General features: G+C 34.4%; 1 protein-coding gene across 1 annotated transcript in view; it reads right to left on the bottom strand.

Annotated features, from left to right (window-relative positions):
* LOC115451838 (trithorax group protein osa) overlaps window positions 1-19,275 on the bottom strand; it is a 111,047-nt gene that overhangs the window by 90,462 nt on the left and 1,310 nt on the right.

Genomic DNA, 19,275 nt, shown 5'->3' with positions numbered 1-19,275 from the left:
CCGCGCACACCTCCCGCCCGCTACGCACCTATCCTATTTGCTTCCGTACGCATCTATCGATGTCAAAACTTGTAAACGGAACAATAACTCACATACATTTCAAAATTTATTGAATAAAACTTATAATTTAATGTCATAACAGAACGTTACACGCGACGACGCTACATAATACGCACAATAACAACAAAGCAAAAAATTACGTTGTCGCAGTGACCCACTGACTTCGCAATGAGGGTCTTGTAATAGTCTATTTAGAATTACGAGAGACCTTTTAGGGTTCTGCCGCCGAAGAATCATTATGTTCGCCCCCGTCCTACACGAACACTTGTTACTTTATATCAGCAAGATAAATATACACATGGGAGGCATTACTTTAAGTAAAGTAATACCTGTCGGGGAGTGACAAAATACAGACATTCGGAATGGGAAAATAGTTCCATTTCGCTTGAGTTTTCTTTTATTTCCACCTCGACGTCAACACGACAAAAACTCGCAGTGACTTTACACAGAATAACTAAATGAAATATTATATTTAGATACGTTTGGTATAAAGAAAGAGTTGCTTACATAAAATTATACTTTAAAGAAGCACACAAGATAAAGAATAAGTTTTTTCATGTATACGCTATGAAAAATTACTATTGTACGAATATGTAATTGCGTTTTTATCGTTTTAAATTAATACGAAGCGAAGTAAGGTGCAGTTAAGTCTGTAACTACAGGAATCCCAACTGCCTTGTAGTTGTTCAAATTGTAGCTTGAAAATAGGAACAAGGCTAACGCAAACCACAATGAAACCTAAAGGTAACGCGACGGCATTCATTTTCGCTAGCGATGCGGAAAACAGCTGAGATGCGGAAAATGGGCACTCAGAGGGACAAGAGTTCTGTGAAATACAATGTTGGTTTTAACGAATACTGCGTATTAATTTTGGGAAATTAAAAATAAACAGTTTAAACATTTCTGATTCGAATTGCATTCTTTTCGAGTAGATGCCCATAAACGGGAGATTTTTCAGTTATGTTAGTATTTGATCAATATGTTAAAAAAATATTTTGTGAAGATTGTCACATAGTGATACGAATGCTGTTAACCTGGATTTGGAGATCTATGAAACATTAAAGAAAACATGAGGATTACACAAAAGTTTGAGATGCAGGCATTATGCATCGGTCCAAAATTTATGAATTTGGTGAGGAAGGACTAGATCACGGGCCCACATTAATAGCCAGGAACGTTTTACACTTTCTGTTAAAACAAGCTTGGTTCGCATTCCCAAGCATAAACAAAGCTAATATCTAACAAATCATTAAATATCAATCAATCAATAGACGTGATTGGAAAAAATCCTTATAACAATTGTAAAAACTGTTTAAATGATTTATTAAAGAAATGCTTATTATACTTATCTAAAAATATCTTACGTTGCAAGATTTTATGTATTCTCTTAAATTCACATTTTGATCTTCCATTTATTTTACTACAAATGTATACAGGCAATTTTTGTTATTATTGCTAATTCAATATGCTAATACATTGTTGAGCGAAACTATAATGACAGACAAACAGACGGCCAAGTGTTTCGCACGCATTTTGTTTTTATTCTTCATGCACGGAACCCCAACGGAGTGGATGCGTGTGAAAGTACTTCAAATATTTTATAGCGTACGTTACCCTGTAAATAAATAAATTTAATGCGGGGGATATATTTCATGCCAATAATTTCCATACGTGTTGAGGGAATGAAAGATTGATATGACACCCTACATGAATTAGATCACCGATCAAATTCAATTATATCTGGCAAATGGCAATGCATTGATGGTGATTAAAACTTTAAAAAAAAGTGCTATAGAAAAGTTATAAACATAAATCATAATGGGCATTTCACTTTTAAGAAATTACACTTGCTTGTAATGAAAGTTTCTACAGAGTGGCTATGCAATCAATTATCTTTTAAGTAACAATGTACTAGCAGTTAAGATTATCGCGACTTCGAGTGCTCAAATTATACTGTCATTACAAATAGAAGTTCGAAACAATTCGAATGCAAAGTTTAGTCATGGCGTAACGGCCTAAGAATATTAACTGCTTTTTACTTACCCCACGGGTGTTGTAAAAAGCGGTGAAGATATCTAGAGCGGGAATCTGGTCTGCTTGAACGCTATATACCTTAATACATGACCGGTTGCTGTAAGTAATCTTTCAGGAACTGTCGCCAGTTATGTTGTCCTAGTAATTTCCTTATGTACAACATTTCGGTAAATCATTTTCATACAAGCATCAAGTTATTAACTCACTTCGTGAAACAAAACATTGCTACACAAGTACTACTGATGATAAAAAAAAAATACAAAATAAAAAGAATAGTACATTTATAAAATGCTTCACATTTTTATCAAAAACATATTCACGTTAACAAACGCGCTCATGTCAAGGTGTACTGAGAAAACTAAATAACAAACATCTGTTATTCATAAAAATCCCTAAATGGCAAAGGAGGACAATTTGTTTACAATAGAGAAAACGTCACATTACGTGAAGGCCTACGAAACGATTAGGTGTGTGAATAAGCGGGTTCGTAGTAAAATCAGCTGTTAAATGTCGTTGTGACTTTAATGTAAGACATGGTTACATAAATGGAATGTTGATGTCATAATTTAGCATCGTAACATGTGCTTGTTACGTAGGCAGCGTTGTAGTTGGTAATAAGTTGAATCAATTAATATGTTGTTATGAATAATCTGGCAAATATGTTTGTGTTGGCCTAGCGGAACTGTGACGTTAATTTCGTTTGAGTTAGTCGGGGACTAATAGTGCTTTATGGTATTTGACTCAATTATGTTCTTTACATTTATCAAAACATTTTTACTACATATAAATCCAACACAGAGTAATTATTTAAAAAATCAACAAATCTAAGCCTTTGAATTTCGGTAGAATCGTAAGCGTGTCAAGAAATGATAAGAGACGCAGCACGCGCTCGTGAGGTCATCAGGAATTACGATGCGTGCGAAAGAAAGAGATGAACCGATATCGCCACTATGATCTCATTCCTGCACATTGCAATATTTGGAACTTGGATAACTGCCTAATTTTTTTCCTAATTTTAATGCAGTTTTCACGGAAAGACTTTTTTTTAGTATTATTTGCTTTTACATATATAAATGATGTACAAAATGTAACATTGATAAATACCCTATTGATAGCAAACAATTGAATTTGGGTTTAAGTCTCTTATTTACTTGTAAAGCTAGTTACGGAAGTACTAGCCTAAAAAGTAAATACTAATGAGGTGAATCACTTATAAATAACTTATACAAGTAGTATATCTCATGTTCATGCCATTGAGGATAACCAAACATGTATCAACTAATAATACAGCTGTTATTAATAAATTTTAGCCGTTTAAAGGTGAGTGTATGAGGCCTTTTACCGTCTCGAAAATAACTATCCTTTAAAAATAAACGATGGGACTAAAACAAAGGTGTAGTAAAAAACAAAAGGTCAGTTGCAGGTCTTTGTTCTTGCCTAATAGAAGAGAGAATATGGTATTCTTGGTTTGTGGTTGTCTTCTTGCTCTTAAAAGAGTTATAATTTTACTTATTGTATTACCTATAGCCATTAAATTGATGTGATGAGACTACTCTTGACGTAGTCATACCATTTATTTACCTGAATAACAACATTATCAAACAGCCTTATATTCTTGTCAGTGCGGAATTAACATAAAAACATACTCTCATTTAAATACTTTCAACTTAAAGAATTTCCAGTGAGTTAAAAATACTGAAAAAGAATGCTTTCCACGGTTATATACAGAGAACTTTACGGCATGCGAGTGCTACAACGTTTCAACTTTACATTTAATCCAATTATAGCAAACTTTAACATCTGACCCAGCTTTAATAAACCATTTTATTACAATGGAATAGTCAAAAGCTTATGAAAAGTTGCGAAATGCCCTAGAACAGATTGTTAATTTTGGAGAAATGTAAATGAGAACAACAATATTATTTTAAAGCGTATGATGGGACATTATGTACCCTATCAAACTAATCTACAATATGAAAAGCGACCAAACTAAAGTTAAAGATTTTCAAAAATATTTCTTACTTTTTGCTGCAGCTAGGTTTTAAGTGCGATTAGAATAGTAGCTAAGGTAAGGATTTATTTAATCGGTCGGGTTATCACAATGTCCTACTTGCCTTTATCTCATTCATATATTTTGGAAAATCCAGATAACCTATTAATACAATTAAAATGGCAAATGAAACTTGTATTTAGTTACGGAAATCACACACAACAAGAGACCGCCAGCGCGGAATATGTATGCAACAAGAGTAATTATTTACATGATGGGCGGCGCTCGGGCGCAAACTACAACTGTATCAAACGCGACAGTGCAAGTGTGTGCCGTTAGGAATGTGACCGGATTCCTATGGCGCTCGTCGGAACGGGCGCATTCACCTACTTGCATCGGCATTATGTCATTACCAACGACCTAAACGTTAACCCTGATACTAATTTATACATAATGGCCGCCACTTTCGGCCACCGCGTCCAATTTAAACGAAACACGATTATCAATATAACGCTGGATATTAGGTGCTGGTCGATGTGTCCAGATGAAAATTAACAGGCATTAGAACATTACAATAGCACTTCAAAGAAATTGAAGCACGAAGACTAAAAAAATAGGCAAATTCTTACACTGAACAGGCACGCTGATTGTTGTTTACTCGACTTTTATTCAGAAAATACGATAGATTTGTATGTTTTAATCAAATTTAATCCAATTCCGTTCGTCAATGTCTTAGAGAACAGCGCACGATACCTTTTATTTTCAGTATGGCCTGGTTTCCAAGAAGTTTTCAATCAAAAGAGGCCTAGGACGTTGGCAAAATAAATTTATTATCCGACGAAATTCGTGTAAAAGTAGTCAAGTTAAAACCGAGGTTCATATAAACAAAAAATAAACAGCCGATAACAATTATATGAACATAAATTTGACGATAACTTCACAGAGAAATTTACAATTGCATCATTCCAATAATCTTCTAAAGAAGTTTCCAATCCAGACTAAAATTAGTTGGAATACGCTCACAACGCTGCCGAGGTAGGTTGATAGTTTTGTTTTTTCATCTTTCTTGTCCTGCGCCTTCATCAAGCTTTTTATGTGCTCTCAACGGTCGAGAGTGCCTTTTAAGTTTGACTTCACACGTTCTTTTCTTTTTCCGTGCACTTGGCCAATTTATTTATTAGTCGCGCTTACAAGTATTTCATCTACAAAACACCCTCGTACAAATAGCTTTATGATAGTTTTAATGCTTTTGAGATCAGGTAATATCGAAGCTTACAGATCTAGAAATCCTACAAACTGGAAAGGTAAGATACATAACTCTAATGGGTTGTCAATATAAAATAAGGTTTTGTTACTAATCAGCAAGCATATTCACATAGATGGAATAAAGAGAACTGAGCAATATTTATTCAATACTACTAATTGTTTATATTATATAAAAGACAGTGCTATCTTCATATGAAAGATATGTGAAAAAACACTAGCGGGCCATACATGTTTTTAGAAGCCTCAGTTTAAGATGCGAAAAACTTATGATACCATACCCATACATAACATGTCTCACGACAAAGATGAAAACTTTGAAGCTTATCTTAAACACACAAAACAAGATCCATTCACATCGCAACACGGAGCGGTGTAAATTTTAAAACAGTATTGTTATGAAGAAAAGTAAACACGATTTAACAGCAATGCTAATGACCTATGACTAATACAAGAGGCCTGTAATGTATAACATTGGCATTCGTACAAACAGTGGCAGTCGGTGTGCGCCGACGGATACGAGCAAACATTACATAACTTTGATTGTGTTTGTAAAAAGTTGGGGATTCCCTCCACTACAAACGCATCTTGTACAAACACGCCGCCAATGTGTGCGTGTAACCTTGCCTTCCTTTACATATTAAACGCCGTCGGGCTATCCCTTTGCGTATCTACACAAAAAACGTCCAACCATAACTATATTGTTGGCGGCGAGAGAGAATGAATGAATGAAATTGACTATTATTGGTATTATTATCTCCTTCATTTCATAGTACTACTGTTGGAACGGTAAAAGGTCCGCTGACCGGTTTACTTTTTATACGCATCGGGTATCAACAATGGCACGTAAACATTATTCATCGTATCATCTGTTTCGGCTGACGACACCGGCTACAAATAACTGCTCTCATATAATAAATCAGTGTTAAAGAATAATGTTTGGATATTTGTTCCGAGCTCGCGCGCGCCGGTTTGTCTCGAGACGGTTTCAATGAAACGGAACACGGCTATACATTTTGAGTGGAAATATGAAATAACAAAAAAAAACATACAACATAACCCATTCTTACTGTGTTTTGGATTATTTAACAGCATTTTACGCACATGGCGTTATTGATCATCTAACTTAACAAATTTCGTTTGTTATAAATGATTTCTGTAATGAAATGTGTATTCTAAGTACTTCATTGCTCCAACTGTCAACTACAGAAACCACGCACTTGAAAACTTTGCTAATAAGTTCTAATCAATTTGTCATAATACTCACTCAAACCGTTACTCTAACAAATTTATATTAATAAATCCAAAACAGGTTAAGAAAGATAAACAAAGAGGCATTTCTAGACAAAACATAAATAATGTTTCATACACAAAGCAATTCTATCGTCTTTTCAATTCTTTAGCTTATGAATTAATACAATAATCCTATTGCCTTTTCTGGAGGCGTAAGTTACTCATTACAATTATATTTGAATAAACTGCGCTATTATGAATGAAATTCTATCTCAAACATTAAAGTTAATAATAACAAATACTCAGAAATAATGTTATAGTATTCATTTAATCTTGAACCCTCACAAGTTTTTACCAAGGCTATAGTTAGAATATTAGTACGATTAACGATACCGATTATTATGAACACCTACTCGTTAAAGCTAGATAGAAAAATTTAAGGCATCATGAATTTATAAAACACCTGTGATTTTAATCTCACCGATGTCGGTGTACACTGTACATCGATGTCATTTTCATCAAGTAATATATTATTATTTATATATGTCGGAGGAAGCTATGTGTCCGGTTGATTGTTGTTTTCGTGCATAACGCACAATAATTGTTAATCTAATTTTATTAGATTTGTTACATTTTTCTATTACTTAAAACCTTACGCATTAGCCATAATGTAATAGAAGTTTATTTAAAAATTATAATTTACGAAACGACCAATCAGAGCAAGGCACGTGCCTCGAGCGGGGTCGAGGCGCCATCTTTACTATTCAGGTAGGCCATGAGTGCTTTGGACATTCGTTGGAGGAATCATGATAGTGACTGGTCGAATTGATCGAGTTGGATCGTTGAGAATATTTGTTGGTTAAAGTAAGATCGGTGCCCTGAACCCGCTGCTCGGTCTTAATTGTCCACTTTTCTATCTTCATAATTGTAAAGTGACAAATATTGTTTAATTTGAATTCGAATATAAAAATATCTGTGATCATTGTGTTTTGTGCTCGCATTTTACCCTGATAACGCCCACTAAGTCCGCAACCACTAATGATGATGTCGACGGGAATAATGCTTCTCCGACATATATTTATACGTGATGTTTTGTAACATACGCTAAACTTCTAAACGGTGTACCGTCTATCTATACGCTAATTTTGAACTAATCCATTAGGAAGCGTTAACTTGTAACAAACATCCAAAGTACAAACATATTCTCAAACTATGTTTGAACTCTACTTCACGCGCAATAACAATGATATGACGAAGCTACAAGCAATTTCTAAAAACGACCATTCACACATAATATACTGCAAAACAAATCGCAAACAAACACAAATGACGCGAACGTTGCCGTGTGAATTCTCAGCTGTAGCACCGGCGCGGCGTCAAGGAGTTGCGGAAGGTAAATACAAATGTCTGTATTTAATTATAAAACACTATAAATAGAAAGAGCATTACGTCGTGTTATGCGGTCGGTTACGGCGAGTTATTTCGGTCCGCGCCGTCACGAGCCCCCGTGAATGTCAAGCGCGCTGTAACTAGGCGCCGCGGCGGTTAGGCAACAGGTGGCTTGCACTAGCATCTAAGGTGACAAGTAAACATTTGCATAACCAAACGATGACGAAGCCAATTACCGAGGATAACTTTTCACTAGCACGACACTCGGAAAGATTAAGCCCCGCTCGTAACTAAGATCCGAGTAAGTGCTTTGAATTATTCATCTGTTAACGTTGGCCACGGCAGACAAAGTTGTAAAATCTTAAAAGGAAAAGAGAGGCATTACTCTTGGCAAGTAATGCCCCTGTCCGTTTAAATTTGTTTGTCAACACCTTTCTTACAATACGCAGGAAAACGTAATGTTGCAGAACACAAAAACAGGAAGGCAACACATAAACCTACAATTTATTAGGAATGTTCTGTTATGTTGAAATGAGGGCAAGAGATGTTTAATTTTTTGTCTAATATACAGGGTGAATTGTTGAGACGGGACAGTGAGGCCAACTAACTACTTTAACCGCTGTATCTACAATAAAACCTTGTTGGGAAGCTGTTCATCATTTTAGAAGACATTGAGATCTACACTGACAGAAATGACAGAAAATGTAGTCACCAAAATGCACAATTTATGCAAATACTTTTTGACGTCAATCGATCCTGATGCTTATAAAGATGCTTTGCATTCAGTATATTAATTTATACAAAATAATAGAATAGTATCAAAGAAACTAAAAATACCCATAAAAATATTATTGAGTGTGTTAAAAATTTCTGTCGGTTCCAAAAGTGATAATTATAACAAACACAATAACTTTTATTTGTTTTTTTAGTTCCTATAGATTTCTATTTGTTTTTGGTAGATTAGTCGACCTTAACCACCAACTTTTATGTTTAAAAGCGATTTGGAGTCACATTACAAAATGTATGAACTATGAAGAAAGTTTTTTGCAACATGTGACCTTAAAAGTTCAAAAACCTATTTCTAATGGTCCAATTGAGTTTTTTGATCCTTATAAACAACAGGATAAGAAGTTTTTTTTGTAGGTTCAGCGGTTAAGGTAGGTACCCTTGCTGCCACATCTCAAAAATACATGTATGAATCGTTTAAGATTACAAAGAACTTCTTAGTCATGATTTTAAATACGTAAAAAGGTTATTCACATCTCTAATTTTACCTGTTAAGTAATGACAATTACTCAATACATGGTAATTACTTATGAGTGTTTATATGTTTTAGACTAGATTTGGTCTACACTATAAACATGTAAGAGTTATTTCGACAAACACGAGGCATGAAGTCACAGCCTCCCTCACTTAAGATCAACGATGCATCCGCGATTCCTCTAGCATCTCAAACGCTGGAGTTGATTATATGATACACGAGATCGATTGCTACGCTCTTCTACACGAATGAGCTAACTTCAAGTTAATGCACAGTGTAAAAGGTCCACAGATTAGGAATTAACTATTATTTTTATTGTAATTATCATTCTATACTACTTTTTTCGGACTTGCCTTGACTTTAAGGCGATACCTCAAGGTCCATTTTCATACATTTTGTTTCGGCTTTAATCTGGGTAACTAAACAAGTATTGGCAAGTAAAGAATTTAAATTCACGTCTAGTTAGTGATTAGTTCTCGCAGTTGAAGAAAAATGTAAAAATAATTAATAATCATGGATATTTCTGCCTTTAAAATTTCGTCATATTAAATTTTAAAGGCCGAAATATCCATGATTATTAATTATTTTACGTTTTCCAACTGCGAGAACTAATCACTAACTAGACGTAATTACTTTATACTTGTTTAGTTACCCAGATTAAAGCCGAAACAAAATGTATGAAAATGGACCTTGAGGTATCGCCTTAATAACAATACGCATTTTATTCATTCGTTTCGAGTTGAATGGCTACATTCCATTCGTACTAACAATGCAATATGAATACTTAAGCTGCCACAGCATTACGACCCAAAAAATATTTAATCCAATGTTAATACAGGTGCTCTTGACTGCAAAAATTGCGCCAGTCAATACATAATCTATTCGCACACGTGTATGTTGATTACACACACATTACACAACTTAATTAAAAATGAATCTCATCAAAAAAAATTAAAACATGTATTTATATAACCAGATAGATCGTTTATAAACAGAAAAATATATTTCTGTAATGATCGAAATGTAACAAAAGATATTCAGGAGCACAGTAATCGCGAGAGTAGAACGGCATTATGTAAATACCACTTTATCAGACAATTAGGTAAACAACACTTACAAAAATGTAAACAAACAAAACACGAGTGTTACTGACCTAATAAACCGACCCCTTTCCCGCCCAAGACAGTTCAATAAAGAACTCCCTCTAGGTACATAGTGTCTGCGTAGGTAGGTACATGAGAGTGGCGGTCGTGACCTTTTAATGTAGACATGCCTCAATGTATAGACACCCTCCCCGTTATGTGCTGACAGAGCGAGCCAAGATATACTTATTCACCGCTAGGCGGGATGAGGTGTGAATCAACGTCTTTTACCTGTTAATATTTTTTGTCACCTGTCTGCCATGTTCACGTTTATCGTGATGAAATGCTATAAAATTGTATATACATTTTGGAATTTAACGTGATAAAATAAGTTACCGTTACTACAGTGTCGTCGTGTATAAAGAATCTGATGAAACTTTATTGAACGGAACTCATATATCATTCAATATAGTATTTTGCACACACTCACGGATGTAATCCTCGATAGGTAGACAGAGGCGCAACTGGTACACCCATTTTCCGCCGTCCGTTTTTCGTCCCATGAAATAATAGGTGACAAGCCAAACACATCTCACTTTTACCGACCGGATGATCGAACCTGAGACCTCAGGACTGCATTCTTACCGAAATGCAACTATCCGACCGGGTCAGTTAAGATTTTATAAGACATTTTTGTAACATATTTGATTTACCTATTGGCGCCACTAGCTACCTCTTTAAAAACAGATTGCTTGGGTGTGTGTATTTTTAATTAATGTACGAAAAAGAACTGGTAAGACTGTAATGTATAAAAATATTGAAATTCGACTTAGTCATTTCGGATACATAAAAAAACAATGGTACATGTAGATTTACAGCTAAGGAAGTCTTTGGCATAATAATATGAATGCGATCATTTTTACGATATTTTAATGACACTGTCAAACCGATATTATTATCAAATACCTAATTTACGAGACCGCATAAATATTAATATGGCAAAAAACCGAAAAAGTATTCGTATCCTCGCATCAAATAACCCGTTCCATCCTTAAAACCAATAAACGTATGTAAAAAGATAATGATTTAATTTAACATCAAAAACACTTGTATATTTTAACACAGCAAGCATAATATTAAAAACAATAAATATTTTATGGCCATTTAATGAAATCGTTGGCAGTTTTTTTATCGTTGATAATTACGTGAATCCCGAATCCACAGACATTAGCATGTTGAATGAAATTAAATTTTGTTTGAATTGTGCGATACTCTGGGAAACCTTGGCAATGAAAATGTTCCCTTTATCCGATGACCGTCAAATTGTCATAATAAGATGCGACATACGATTTGTGCATTAAATTGAAGTTCAATGTTAATAAAAGATCAAGTATACTTTGTTGGCCGTCACCTTAATCAGATTTAACTGATAAGTTGAGTTTGTTTATGCACGGTATATCTTTAGTTCATTGGTAAAAAGAAAAATACTCCAAAAAGGATAAACATCAGGCTATAAAATTACATTACTAGAATAACAATGGCAATAAAACGTAATGCCATAATAATTATATCAATAAAGTTTAGGGGCGTTCGTTGGATTTCAATCGTCGTTTTATTACACAACAACAAAGGGCTATAGCCGGTAAACGTATCAACCCTAGTTAAAAGTATGTCACAGTTAGATAATCCATCGGCTGATGTAACGTGCTTGACCTACACGAGTCTCCCTTGTCATTAATCCGTCGTTTTGATTTCCACTAGCGACCAGCGAAGGGAGCCGGCAATTACGTGACGTCACCGCAGTTTAACGACCCCATTATAACATTCAACATATTGTATGAATGAATGCAGGCCACGTGACGCTGTGACGTTTTTGTTCGCCAATACGAAACGCCAAGATGCGTAAACGGCGAGGTGCAGGCCGTCATCTCGTTATGTGACCTGTGTACACTTACGAGCTGTTTATCATATTTATACATTATGTATTGAAACAGGTGTGGTGATGTAATCCATTGTATCGCATATATGGGAGTTTGCAGTGCACTGGAAACCATGTGTACCATGTGATTCAAGTGCAACATTAAAATGGAAGCTACATCTCAAACTAACTTTTGTTTTTACTACACTAAAGAAAACAAAGATTTCAGTAGAAACTCATCTTAATAAGGATACATAAACTACTGTATTAAAGTCCAGACAATTTACCTATTTAAAAAGACCTCGATTAACATAACAGCAGAGAAATCTTGAGCCCATTAGATGGTTCTATAATTAACCCACTAAAACATCATAGTATAATGTTTCTTCTGACGTTATTTATTCCGCCCGCGTCACATATAAATTAATAAAAGAAGCATAAAAATAAAACAAGTCTATTTTTATCTACAATATTTACAAATAGAAATAACATGATCTTTTGATACTAACCACGCGGTCTCATTGCTCGGCAAACAGGAAAATAAGTGATAAAAAAAACATTTCCGAATGATAACTATCTGAGAATAATCCAAACTGCCCATCACGTTTAATTAAGTCGTCCAACAAATCGTTTAGCGTCATTCTCACGTCCGCGGCGCTATCAAATTGGCACATGCCAAGTGAAATTTTAATAGATGGCAGTTAACCGGTCGGTGACCTGGTCTCGGTAGTAGAGTACTGTAGACGAGCGAGGCCGTGTCCATTATCCAAGTACAGCACAATGACACGATTATCTAGCGGCACGCGGCGGGCCCGAGACGGGCCGCATTGATTTTACGAAATCCACATCACGGACTCGGAATGAACGGTCTCAGTCGACCCATTCATCTCGTTTTCATGTACACATCGCCGCTATTGCGATACGAAAGTGAGAGCGGAATTTACTCCGGCTGCACTACGCACAACGACGCGACGTTCCGACGTACCGCCCTACATATGTACCGACTGCAGAATCGGTAATTTCATTACTTGTCTATTGTTTAGTCGGGTTGTACGCTCCGACGTCGGCTCGTAAGCAACTTTGACCTACTATACGTCATAGATAGCATTCAATGCGAACTTTGGTATGTAGATATGGACCTTGATATGTAGACCGGTTAAGGCTATGATCTGATCACTATTCCGAATTGGAAAAAGCATTAATGATTAGCCTGATTGGCTGATACAAGTAACCTGTCGCTTGGCCTCAATAACAACTATTAAAATGTATGTTCACATGCATAAATTAATACGAATGCTGCTTTCTCTCAAGTTATTTTTGTTTTTATTTGCATAACTTGCCATTATGAACATAATTTTTACACAAAAAAATTGCCGCATGTAACATATTTGTGCTATAAATAGAAATATATTCTGGTTTTAATTTGTATTTATATTTCACGTTATGTTTAATATACCACTGTTGACCCATTCAATGAGCTACTATCCTTTTAAAATTCGTATCGCGTACTGAAAGTAAGTAAAAACTGGTTAAATGCGAGTCGAACTCGCCGTGGTTTTCCGTAGCACCATCAAGGTCGGGTAACCCACACTAGGGATTAATAGCAGGGATGTTATGGATATGAAATTTCGGATATGGATACGGATATGGATATAGGAATAAAATTATATCGGTTTCGGATACGGTTACGGATAATAATTATTTCGGATTATCCGGTAGTTTCGGATAGTTTCGGTTACGGATATTTGATTAAAGTAAAATAAAAAAATATATATGTATATATTATGTAATACAGTAGGGTGACGAATACTAACTATTGTTCATCGTCATCGTCGATTATTAATTATCGATGAACTAATTGGGGGAAAAACTCTGTGTTTTAGAAGCAGTGACACCTCCTCTCCGTGAAAAGCTTTTATCACACTGTTTATATTTTGCAAAAATTACTATTAACATGAAAAAATAAAAAAAAAAAAAAAAAAAAAAAAAAAAAAAAAAAAAAAAAAAATATGAATGAGTTTATGTTATGATTAAAAATAACAAACTATACAAATTTCACGTAGCGTGTGAGCGGTGAAACAAAAACCTATCGGAACACATTATCCGTAACTTATCCGAAACTTTTATAACGGATACGGTTACGGTTACGGATATATTTTTATTTCGGATATCCGATAGTTTCGGTTACGGTTACGGAGCTCCATAACATCCCTAATTAATAGTACATGAAATGAAATAAAACAATTTATTTGAATCTGTAAAATGTTATTAGATTCAATCAATATTAACTCCACCACCAGTTCGAAAAGTAGAGTATACGGCAAATTCATGATTTATAAAGGTGAAATTAAATTTAAAAAAAATAAACAGTCGAATTGAGAACCTCTTATTTTGAAGTCGGTTAAAATGAATATAACGTGTTTTTTATGCTGGCTAGACAAAAAACGCAATACGGTATCTAATGATAAACGCAATACCGTTCAAATACAATGTCGATAGAATGATGACGAGCTTCACTGTACACTTAGTGCGTCCACTGATTATTAAGCGAACTAGTCACTTATGCCTCTTTCATCATTTTTCCTTTGGTAAGTACTAAGTGAAGTACCGAAGAGATGCCTTAAATACATTCGATAGTCACAAAATGTTGAAAAGTTTTAGAACCTAATTTATAAATTTGCTACAAATTATTGTTAGGTTTATTTTACAATGAATCAAAGAACATAAAAAATTGTTAAAATTTTAATTAAATCCTACCTTGCATAAGCGATAATTATCATTTATGTTTTCTCAGGATGATGTGCGACAAATACTGGCAAAGAACTAGTAACTTGATGGTAAGTGATAATTAACTCGACCATAAGACTTGTATAATGAACACGTAGTCAAAACCGGTTATAACGACATTGAAGGGATTTCCTAACCTGGACGCTATATCCCATAATCGTTATAAGCGATACTTATTTTATATAGTATTAATTTTTTTTTGCATGTGGACTGGTTTGCAGCAAAATGACAATAAAATCGATTTCTAATAGTTTGTGTACCCACTTATCAATCGTTACTATATCTGACATCTAAATATGTAAAAAAAATGGAAAGCTTGAAAAATTCACAGTTAATAATAAACTAAATCCTTGACATTATGCTTTCTTACATTACAATAAGGATCAAAATAATATTTCAGTTTAATGAGAAATACGACGAGTAGTCGTTATAGGCGAGGAATTTCGACGTCATTAGTCACTTTAACCGGTATGTCGCTATATCCTGAATCGTTATAAGCGGTGTTTACACAGTGCTTCAGACGGAACATCGCCATTTAGTCGTTATAGCGGGTTTGTACTGTATTATGGAAAGTAATCCGGATCGCAAATGGAGATTGGGCTAAGCATACTTCTACAAATGTTGCACCACTTAATAAAGATCCTGACATCTTATGCATTATCGCATTCGAATTAACCTACAATAGCATCTTGTGAACTCGAGACGATAGCAACTCGGAATAGTTTAACGTAAAAGAGTTACGGCACGCTTGTAAACGGGGTACGCATAGAATGCAAGACAATCGTATAGGTATAGAAAACGCACACACATCCATATCACACACAGCTAAATCTAAATATAGCGGGCGCCGATATCAGCGGCTCGCCCTTGAACCAGTCGCACGGAAACATTTTATTATTATTACCGAGCTGTCGGCGAGCACGAGTATGTCGGGTCGACGACCCCGCCAACCACGTGTCTCCTTATCGACAACTATCTAACACGATTGTGGGTAAACAACAAGTCGAGATAAATGACTAATTCTACAATGGTTGCCTATTTGAGCCATTCATAAATAATCACCGTAACGTCATAATGATTTCGATAACGACGCCCACCGCTGGATTCTGACATATCTCTTGTGTGTACGCCCCATATACGTTTCGCGTCCGTCATGTATGTGCGAGTGACGTTAGAGTGAGACGAAATCAATGCGATCATATAATGTGTATCACACTAATTGATAACCCACACATGCCGAAGAATGAATTGCTGACATCACGATTCGTAACATAACCACGACAGCGGCACATGGCTTCAACGTAATCGTATAAAATACTAAATAGGTTTACCTAAAACACACTCCCATGACCTAATACAACGTGTACGATTCCTGTATAATATATTCCACACGCGTATCAATAATATAGTATGACAAATCGTAAAAGGCTATGTCGGCCGGAAGTCCGAGCACCACGTGGGAAGTGGGAAAATGTTACATTACCGGTATTTATTCAACGGCCAGCCTACACAGGTACATCCTTACAAATGCGTACGACCTTGAATATGAACTCGAAAGTGTAAACAGGCACGTGGCCGATGCATTGTTTTATGGCCCCCGGTTGTGGAATACCGCAAACATTCACTGAGATTTAACATTGAACGCTTTGTGTACTAAATAGACGTAGTGATTCATACAAACAAGAAACTTAGCCTAAATACGACCGTGAAAATGTTATTTTGGGGAAATTCTTTAATGGATTAGCAAAAAACATACGCATTTTTTTTCCTTTCATTTCAAACACAAAACAGTTCATATCAAAACAGGCAGCGTTGAAAGCCGAATAAATACATTGTTCGTACACTTTTAATTTACTGAAAAAATCCGCATTCGAAACATATTGTAACAATAAAGAACGGAGAAGGCTTTAAAAGCAAACATCAAGCGAGATACACGAGTCAGATGTCAGGCTCCATTCACGTTGATTCCGTCAAACACATGTCCCGCCGCCGTTGCCTCTACATAATGTATGTACGAAGAGTGCGGGCCGCGGAAAGGCGGCGGTGGCTCGCATTTCCCTACACTTTAGCCCGTTTTGGAACTGAGAGGCAACGCACAAATCTCCGCCTGGAACCGAGTAATATTTGCCTACACATCAAACTTTCACTATCGCCGTGCGCTTTCGTTTTTATATCTGGTAACAGTGTCGGACCCGTTTTGTTATTCCTACGCGGTTCTTTTTACCTTTTTTCATCTAACGAGCGACGCGGACGCCAACACTCGAATGTCTATCGGTCTGTTGCGCTCTGAGTTTACTGTATTCAGTCTATAGAAATAGTTTTTAGACAAGGTTAACGTTACGCCATGACAAATGTTTGCAAACTTGAATAATGTAGATACAGGCTCATGGTCAAAAGTTGGATATCACGGTTGTCAGAGCTGAAGAGACACTCTTATTAACTTTCACCAACAATTTTAAGTTGCAATAACCATTTTGTAGGCAATCTTACTTTTTAATATAAAACTGAAGACATCTTAATTGTGTTATCTTAAATATTTAAACATTTTCTGTTCAATAAATTGGGAACTATAAAAAAATATATACAGCAATCACAAAAATTAGTAAATTACCGTAACGATAATGAGTTCAGTAAATACCTATCATTACCAAAATGACAATAAGTCTTATTTTAAGCATGTGACTACAGCAAGAAAACAAGAGATGATGCAAACTACTCATAGAGTATAGATATACAATACTTGCCAAGTTTATTCCATAGATGGCGCTTATATTAATGTATGTATGTGGCCAAAGTATTATGCTACTGTAAGAATGATAGAGAATTTTGTCATATTTAGTTTATTCTAATATAGCTTATTACAATTATTCATAGTCATTATTATTATGACTATGGAAATTAGTGAAAATAGTATTAGATTTGTAAAACATTTTTATTAATTTATATTGTAACCTATAAAACCACCACTGAACTTGCAATTTGAAAAAAAATCATGATGTTTCTTAATTACATACATTGATAAATAAATCTTATATCAATGTCACTAAAATCTATCAAAAATAATCTTGAATCGTTAAACTTTTCATGGTTAAAAAAAAGAATTTGCATATTTTCTTTAAATATATTAGACACAAATATAAGCACAATGTATTATAATTATATCCTGCACATTAGAATATTTCACAAACTATTATCTAACTGATTTTATTTTTAATAATTATTTAACTGGCAAATTATAATGACCATGAATGCTATGTGTAATTGATCATGTAAATAATAAATAAATAGTAGTGGCGAAGGATGAAATTTTCCTAAAGGGGACCCGACACAATTTTTAGATACTAATAAAATGCATAAATGAAGTTTGGAAATCATTCTAATGATAATTAAATTTTACATAAATTACTAAAGGGAAGCCAACACAAATAGGGGTATATGGACCCATCACCAGTGATAAATAGACATAAATTGTTCAATAAATATATTGTTTGAAATCATAGTGTATACTAAACATTGACAAAAAGTCAAGTTTGATTTTATGCTTCTTGAGCAACATTACTATACACACATTAAGAATTTATCAAAATCATTGCCACGGTGACCTTTACTTAAAAAAGAAGTTTATATTTTTACATCTATGAAGTTAATAAACAAACTGTTTCAAACATGCAATTATTATTTAATTTATTTTTCATGAAAGTTAGGTCTTTAATCAATAATTATTATACAAATACTAGAAATTGTTTTAAACTGCAAAATTTGCAATATCTAGATTTTTATTGATTTAAAAGCCATTAAGTTGTATTGTATAGGGTAACACAATATCAAACACTTGCACAGAATAACTTTTGTTTCATTGAATCTATCTGATGTGATATTATCACAAAACACTAAATATACATAAAATGAAAATGTAATTTGTGGTAAAATATTAAAAGAAGAAAATAAGTCCCTTTTATAATATAATTTATATTGGTAATATTAACAGATAAAAATTTAACAAAATATCTAATTAGTACTAGAAAATATGGAATAATTTCATATTCCTTTACATGAATTTGTAATTATAATATACTAATGAAGTTTTGTATTATACTGCATATGAATACTTAAAAAATGTGCTAATAAACCTGTGCATATTTGCTGAAAACATATTGTGATATTTGCAATTTATGACAGAAATATGCTAAAATTATCCTTTATTAATGCTGTCATATAACCATTATCTATCTACCTCTATTCCTAATAAATTATTTTT

This window comes from Manduca sexta, chromosome 6, assembly GCF_014839805.1.
Source record: "Manduca sexta isolate Smith_Timp_Sample1 chromosome 6, JHU_Msex_v1.0, whole genome shotgun sequence".
NCBI classification, from domain to species: domain Eukaryota; kingdom Metazoa; phylum Arthropoda; class Insecta; order Lepidoptera; family Sphingidae; genus Manduca; species Manduca sexta.
Note: the sequence above shows the minus strand (reverse complement) of the source record. Positions and strands in the feature narration are given on the sequence as shown.